The sequence below is a fragment of the Triticum aestivum genome, chromosome 1A, assembly GCF_018294505.1.
Source record: "Triticum aestivum cultivar Chinese Spring chromosome 1A, IWGSC CS RefSeq v2.1, whole genome shotgun sequence".
Lineage (NCBI taxonomy): Eukaryota > Viridiplantae > Streptophyta > Magnoliopsida > Poales > Poaceae > Triticum > Triticum aestivum.
This window is the reverse complement of record NC_057794.1, coordinates 508,315,260-508,323,920: the sequence shown is the minus strand read 5'-3', so window position 1 is coordinate 508,323,920 and position 8,661 is coordinate 508,315,260.

The following is an 8,661-nucleotide window of genomic DNA, read 5'->3' as shown; positions in this document are numbered from 1 at the left end:
TTTTTAGGGGTCATCTCTGGTAGGAAAACCGAATCAATGAGGGACTTCTACCTGTGTTATCCTGCAATTCTCACAAACACATTAATCCCTCAACTAGGTTTGTTGTCAATACTCCAAAACCAACTAGGGGTAGCACTAGATGCACTTACAATCTCCCCCTTTTTGGTGATTGATGACAAACTAGTTGAAGTTTTCAACGGGGAATATAATATGTGAAATTGTAAAGGATAAGGAATTGTCTTCATAAGTTGCAAGGGCCCCCCTGAAGATGTGCATATAAGTAATTTGCTTTTGGAATGCAAATGCACATGGCAGGTTGTACTTGTGGAGATCCTCTTCAACTTATGATGACAATTCATTAAGCATGTGAAGGTATGTGAAGATAATGACATGCATAATGGAAAATGGACGTCTGCAAAATGATCTAAGTGCGGAGTTTATCGTCGCACATGCAGAATTTATCATTGCATCACAAAGTAGCAAATAAGTAGTAGGCGACCATCGAGTTTAAGTGTTACAACTCAATGAACCAAATGTATCAAAACGAGAGTTGTAAACACTAGGCAAAATATAAAGCAACCGCCCATATGGACCCGCTTGAAGACTATCAAACTCATATGCTTCTCCCCCTTTTGTCAGTAAGGACCAAAGAGGTTTGAAGACATAGAGCATCTACTCGTTCCCATGAAGAGTAGGTGAAGCATCAGGGTCGTCGGGGGTGTTCGGCGGTGCAGAAGAACTTGGAGCAGTGTCGAAGCATGCTGAAGGAGGGGGCGGTGAAGTAGCATCGTCTTCGTCCTCGATCACTCTGGCATTCACAGTTGCCGCAGAGGAAGAGAACTCAGAGTCTTCAAGAGATGGAGTTCATCGCAGCACTGCCATTCGAGGAGGTGTGGAGTCAAACTTGAAGCGTTCAGAGAAGCCATCCTCTTGAAGATCATCTTCAGAGCACATAAGCGTCAGCCCTTTCCATGTGCGTCGAGAGGTTTCATGGGAAACAAAGGCATTCTTGGTGGCAAGATTGCGAATGCGGTTGATATCCACCAAGAGGCTTTGCATTTGGCGCTTCAGCCAGTCATGATGCCTATCCTGTTTCTGATGAAGAGCCACCAGAAGCTCTCGGTCATTGAGAACCCGAGATCGCTTCTTGGGTCGTTGGGCAATAGTGCTTTTGGTGGCTTCAGTAAGGGCACGATGAGGTGCACGTGTAGTTCCAACCAGAGGATAAACACGAGTGACTGCTTCAACTCCTTCAATGTTCTGAGAGAAACTTTGATGCTCCATATTCTGAACACTAAGAGGCTCCTTGGCTAGCTCAGGATAAATGGCTTTAACGGACATATCCACATCAGGCAGAAAGATCCGATGATTGCGAGCAGATGGCTGATATGAGATAGCGGAGTGGAGTTTAATCGGCCGCATTATCCATGGAGCGTAGAACTTCAAGCCAAAAAGATCAGATCCTGATGCAGCAAGTTGGCAGATGAAGAAGTCTTGTTCATTGAAGCATTTTCCATGAATAATATAGAAGACCAAAGTCTTCATTGCACCTTCCAGCTTGGCATGTGGAGAATGTCCTTTGATGGGCCAGAGAGTTCGCCTTATGATGTGATAGATAGTCCTTGGAAGATACTCAAGGTCTTTAACAAAGAACTCCTTAGGATATGCAGCATCTCGTGGCAAGGGCTTCATCATACTGAGCATCTGACTCATGTTCGGTTCAGGCTTCTGAAAGATGTTCTCCATAGCTTCACTGTGAAGCTGACAGCCAGGTTCATAGAGGTCTCCAGGAGTGGGCGGACCAGTGAGCTCAATGATATCAAAGGCTTTGGCTTCGTGATGAACATTTCCTGTCATCCACTCCAGGACCCAAGTCTTCGGATCTCTGTTGTAGCCATGTATGTGAAGTGTGGCATAAAAGCAGCAACTCTTCATTCCAGTGCTCTTGGTCGGTGACAAAAGGCAACAGTCCAATCTCTTTGAAGCAATCCAGAGCTTCTTCCAGACAGGGCAGACCAGCTATTGCTTCGGTGTCAAGACGCTTATGTGGGAAGATGCAACCTTGATTGTACAGAATGCAGGAGTAATAGCTTCGTTGTGGATAGCTCCAGAACTGATCAGAAGATATTCGTTCCCTTGAGTAGGGGTTCTTGGAGCTGTTGAAGAAAGTGTTGTCTGCTTTGAAGCCGTTGACATTGAAGGATCCAGGTGCTGATGCAGGACCTGGAAACCTGGGCAACCTTGGAATTGGCTTCTGTACCTGAGGCCTGTGCTCAACATGATAGTCAAACTAAGGACCAGCAACAGGCGCAGGAACAGGAGCAGTAGCATCATTTGCTTCACTGACTTCTGGCTCATTGGTTGGTGCAGGCTCCACATTTGCTTCAGCCATGACAACGTCATTGACTTCATTTGTTTTGGTGGTGGCAGCCTCAAGATTCTCAACCTCCACTTGATGAGCTGGAGGGTCGGTTACAGTCACGTTCTCCTCGAGAACAGCTTCTTGGTGAGACGGGGGTGTAGCAACTCTTGGGGTTTCTTCTTCATCGGCTGATGCAGCCGGAACATCTTCAGCAGCTTTAGCTTCAGATTCAGAGACTGGAGGCCTTGGTCCTTTGCGAAGCCTGCGTAACGCTGGCGACGCTTTTGGAGAAGGAGTTGGCTGGGCCTCAAGGTCATCTTCTTCTTGTTCTTGTGGGTGATCAGCCCATGATGCATCCTGAGCAATTGGCGTCAAAGGATGACCAATGCTGATGAGTTCGCTGTGCGTAAGCACAGGCGATGATACCTGTTGGTGCTCGATCCGAGGAAGAACTGGATCATCTTCAACATGGTCATGGTGACCAATGTCTTCAGCAGTAGTGGGATTGGTTGCTGGAAAGTCTTCAGCTTCATGAGCCTCTGTGGAAGCAGGCTCATGGAGAGTCAGTTGGCGCTCTTGATGTTCAGCGGCAGGGCGAACCATGGAGATGGGTTCAACAGTTAAGGGCTCTGTGGGAGCAGCCCGCTCCTTCTTGGTCTTCCGCTTCTTGTTGGAGGGAGCAGCATCAGAGGCTTCAGAATGTTTCCTCTTTCTGGCTTCAGCCTCAGTAGTCCTTGTCTTCTTCATTTCTGAAGCGGTAGACCTGGCTTTTGGCTTCGAGCCAGTCATGCTGGTTGGGAAGACAATGGGATGTGCTTCCTGCTGCCTTGGTGCGTCGGGTTCGGCCATAGCGTGCTTTTTCCTCTTCTGCTTTGCAGCCATCCTGGGGTCGATGCCAGGACGACCAAGGGCCTTGCGCTTCTCAGCCTCATTGTAGGCTTGCACACTCTTGTCAGCCAGGACCTTCATGCGCTCACGAGAACCTTGAGCTTCTGCATGTTTCTTGAGAAAGGCTTCTTTGAGCTCGTGCAACATGATCTTGAAGTTTTTCACCTCTTGCACGCTGAGCTTGGCCATATGCTTCTTGAACTGAGCTTTCTCAAAGTCAATCTTTTGCTTCAGTTCGACGATGCGCCGAGCTAGAGCTAGCTCTGAAGCAATGGCGCCATGGAAGGCGACACTGACGCCAATTGGAAGTTGCAGATCTTCAAAGCTGAGGTTGGGTGTGTCAAACCACTCATCAATGAAGCTGTGGATGATTGCCACGTCAAAGAGAGGCAGATCATTCAAGATTTCTGCTTCTTCTTTGCTCTTGATCAGTTGCTCAAGAGCGTCATCTGCAAGATCTTCATCACTGGACAGATCAATGGCATCGTTGCGTAGAATAGCAGCAGCAGTCAGTTCTTGGCTGGTGTGTGGCAGAGGCATCTTGACTTTCTGGGGCTTGGAGATGCGTGACAGATCTTCAGACTGCACACTGTCTTCAGGAGGTGCAGTAGCCAGTGGCTTCGCCCGTGAGATTTTTGATGCTGAGGCATGCTTTGAAGCTTTAGGCTGCTTCAGTTTCTTTGGCTTCGGCACTGCAGGCGCTTCATCTGATTCAGTGTCATCTGCAGGCTCATCCACGGCTGTCCCTTGAACCACGATATGAGTGATGAGACCTTCCAGGTTGTAGAAGGGCCCAACCAGATTGGGTTCAGCTTGGCGGGTGCCATCGGCACGGGGAGCAGAGGGACCAAGGTTGAAGTCTAGTCCCAAAGACTTCTTGTTCTGCTTCGCCGAATTCTAGGCAAACTGGAAGTTGCGCTTGAACACATTGTCGTCTCGACACCATAGCAGTGACGATGGGTCAGCATCCGCAGGCTGTGGTCCATGGACCATGCAGGGATAGAAGTTTTGTTCAATGGATTCATCTCTGGACCTGGGTTGAAGATTTTTGTATAGGATGTCTCCCCAAGGTCGCTTGATGGCATTTTTCTCAGCATATTGCTTTGTCACAAATCTGTACTTGAATCACTGTTCTACCTAATGTCGTCGAATCCATTGGATTCGTGTCTTGCGCTGATTGTAATCCTCTTCAAGATCTGTCTTGTAAAGCTCTGAGAGGTCATCAGGCAAATCTCTTGATGTTCCCCCACGATGTTGTCTGCCACCCTTCCTTGCTGATTTCTCTGCAGCCATGAACTTCAAACTGAATGGCTTCAACACGTTCAAAGGATTTAAAGGCTTTCGCTTGCTGGACAAACATGAACTGGCTTCGGGAGAATTTATATGATACTGTAAGAATTCTGCAAATGAATGCAGACTATGAGAACCAAGGGATTCTCCCATGGACATGTACCTGTGACAGCATTAAGGTGCGAGGGAAGGGGAAGAGGTCATATGCATTCTCAGAAGATTTTGAAGATAAATCAGTTTAGAAGACATTGACCTCATCATGCAAAGACATTCACTCATAGATAAGGAGTTGGTTCCAGATTTGTACGAATCCACGGATCAGTACAAGTGAGGAATCTAACTACTTTGTGAAGCATATGTGAACATACTAGGCACAATATGAGATGCAGTATGAAGTGGATCCAACATGTGTGAACAAAAACCACTTGTGGTAGAAAGTGACGAATCTGTAGGATCAAAGGGGCCGTAAAAAGGAGGTTTTTATTTACCACACAAGGAACTGCTAGACGGAGTGGAAGAGGAGGCCGAGCAGTTCGATCGTCTGTGCCCTAACTTGGCGACGGAGGACACCTACGGCGATGGCGGAGAGGACGATGTCCGCGGTCGGCGTGAAGACGGCATCGGAGAGGTTGCGGCAGCTAAGCTCTTCGTCGTCGGCGTCGTCGAGGGCTAGCGGTGGCGCTAGGGTTCGTGCGAGAGTGAAAGAAGAGATAATGACTGTGGTGTGGCGTGTATTTATAGGGACAGGGGCGGCTCGGTGTTATTACACAGGTTCCCCTGGCGATTCATATCTGAGGAACACGTGGCCATGATGCAGAGGTTGTTCCACGTCCCACGCACGCCTGGATTGTCGGGTGGTCGTTCCCACTTCTCCGGGTTTCAGGTGAAGGAATTAGCATTGAAAGCGAGCTTAATGTTTGTCTCTGTATCTTCTGCTGACAAGGACGCAGAGAAGACATTTGACAGTTTCAAAAGAATGCATACGATTTGGAGAGATAGAGTTTGAGATAGAAAGCATAGAGAGGTTAGGGTCTGATCACATTCACTTAGTTCAAAAGATTCAACAAGAAGACATAGCTATAAGTGAATGTTGTAGAGGACAGAACACTAGTATATATATAATCAACATAGTGAAGAATATCATGAAGACATGTTGAGATTGAAGCCAAACCAAATGTGAAGACATAGCAAATGTAACGCCATGAGTGAAACACTTCAAACAGAACATTTGGTGGTGGCGTTACCCACCGTATAGGAAGTATTAGACCCAGACACAACGCACAATTATCGTGGCGCTCCGAAGTCAAATTCCTCATTAATGTATTCACACTTAGAATGCATGTCTTCATTGATTGAATATATACTTTACTTCGTGTGTTGCACATCTAAGTCATCAATATGCATAAGTGTTAGGATGTGTGCCTGATCACAGGACATTTGAGGATTCCAAGATATTTAGCTCACACCGTAACTTGCAAAATCTCTTCTCATCCAAGGGCTTGGTGAAGATATCTGCCAATTGCTCTTCAGTGTTGACGTGTATGATATCAATATCTTCCTTCACAACATGATCTCTGAGAAAGTGATGACGAATCTCAATGTGCTTTGTCTTCGAGTGCTGAACTGGGTTGTTGGCAATCTTGATGGCGCTTTCGTTGTCGCAGTAGAGTGGCACTTGCTTCAGATGAATGCCATAGTCTTTGAGTGTTTGCTTCATCCATAGAAGCTGAGCGCAGCAAGATCCAGCAGCAATGTATTCAGATTCAGCAGTGGAGAGAGATACACAGTTCTGCTTCTTTGAAGACCAACATACAAGTGATCGTCCCAGAAAATGACATGTGCCTGATGTAGACTTGCGATCAACCTTGTCACCAGCATAATCAGCATCCGAGAATCCAACTAGATCAAACTCTGAGCCCTTTGGATACCATAATCCTAGAGTTAGGGTGTAAGCCAAATATCGAAGAATTCGCTTCACAGCTAAGTGATGCGATTCCTTTGGTGCCGCTTGGAATCGAGCATGCATGCAAACACTAAGCATAATATCTGGCCTAGATGCACAAAGATAAAGTAAAGAACCAATCATGGAGCGGTATACCTTTTGATCGAACTCTTTACCATTGTCGTCGGGACCCAGATGATGTTTGGCTGGCATTGGCGTCGTGAAGCCTTTGCAGTCTTGCATACCGAACTTCTTCAGGCAATCTTTGAGATACTTCTCTTGAGATATAAAGATTCCGTTGTGTTGCTGTCGTATTTGAATACCAAGGAAGAACTTCAGCTCTCCCATCATGGACATCTGGTATTGCTCTTGCATCATATATCCAAATTCTTCACTATATTTCTGATTGGTGCAGCCGAAGATAATGTCATCCACATATATTTGGCACACAAACAGTTCACCATCATATGTCTTCGTGAAGAGAGTGGGGTCGAGGGAACTAGGTGTGAAGCCTTTGCTCTTCAGGAAGTATTCGAGTGTGTCATACCAAGCCCAAGGGGCTTGTTTGAGGCCATACAGTGCCTTGTTGAGCTTGTATACCATGTCAGGATGTTTTGGATCTTCAAAGCCAAGAGGTTGTGCAACATACACTTCTTATTCAATCTTGCCATTGAGAAAAGCGCTCTTCACATCCATTTGATATAGAAGTATGTTATGATGATTTGCATAGGCCAGCAGTACGCGTATGGCTTCAAGTCGAGCCACAGGAGCAAATGTTTCATCGAAGTCAATCCCTTCAACTTGAGTATATCCTTGAGCAACGAGACGAGCTTTGTTTCTGACAACTTGACCATGCTCATCTTGCTTGTTGCGGTATATCCATTTGGTGCCTATTATATTGTGCTTCCGAGGATCAGGACGCTTAACCAGTTCCCATACATTATTCAGCTCAAACTGTTGAAGCTCTTCTTGCATAACTTGAATCCATTCAGGTTCCATGAAGGCTTCTTCAACTTTCTTGGGTTCTGTTATTGAGACGAATGCGAAGTGCCCACAGAAATTTGCTAGCTGTGTTGCCCTTGAACGAGTGAGCGGATCGGGTGCATTGATGCTATCAATTATTCTCTCAATCTGCACTTCATTGGCAACACGAGGATGTACAGGGCGAAGATTTTGTTCTTGCTGATCATTGTCATTGTCAGAGGGATTGTCTTCAGGTTGAGCATTGTCTTCAGGTTGATCAGGTGCAGATATGATAAGTTCCTCTTCAGGTTGAGCTTCAGAGGGTATGATTTCTCCAATTCCCATAAGTTTGATTGATTCATTGGATGGAACTTCATCTAGCACATTTGGCAGGTGCTCTCTTTGTGAATCGTTAGTCTCATCGAACCGCACATCCACTGTTTCAACCACTTTATAATGAAAGAGATTGAAGACTCTGTAGGAGTGTGAATCCTTTCCATATCCAAGCATAAAACCCTCATGTGCTTTTGGTGCAAATTTTAAAGTGTGATGTGGATCCTTGATCCAGCACCTGGCGCCAAATACTCTGAAGTAACTGACATTTGGCTTCTTGCCAGTAAGGAGCTCATAAGATGTCTTGTTCAGAAGCTTGTGAAGATAAACACGGTTGATTGTATGGCATGCAATATCAATGGCTTTAGGCCAGAATTTTCTTGGAGTCTTGTATTCATCAAGCATCGTTCGGGCCATCTCAATGAGTGTTATGTTCTTGCGTTCGACGACGCCATTCTGCTGTGGTGTGTACGGAGCTGAGAATTCATGTGTGATGCCCAAAGTATCAAGATATGTATCAAGGCCAGTGTTCTTGAATTCAGTGCCATTGTCACTTCTGATGTGCTTTATCTTGGTGCCATAGTTGTTCATTGCTCGATTGGCGAAGCGTCTGAAGACATCCTGCACTTCAGTCTTGTAGAGGATTATGTGCACCCAAGTATATCTAGAATAATCATCAACAATGACAAAGCCATAGAGACAAGCAGTAGTAGTAAGAGTTGAATAATGAGTGGGACCGAAAAGATCCATGTGGAGCAGTTCGAAGGGTCGAGTTGTTGTCATGATTGTCTTCGAGGGATGCTTGGCCCTCGTTATCTTTCCTGCTTCACAGGCACCGCATAAGTGATCTTTCTAGAACTTGACGCCCTCAATGCCTATGACA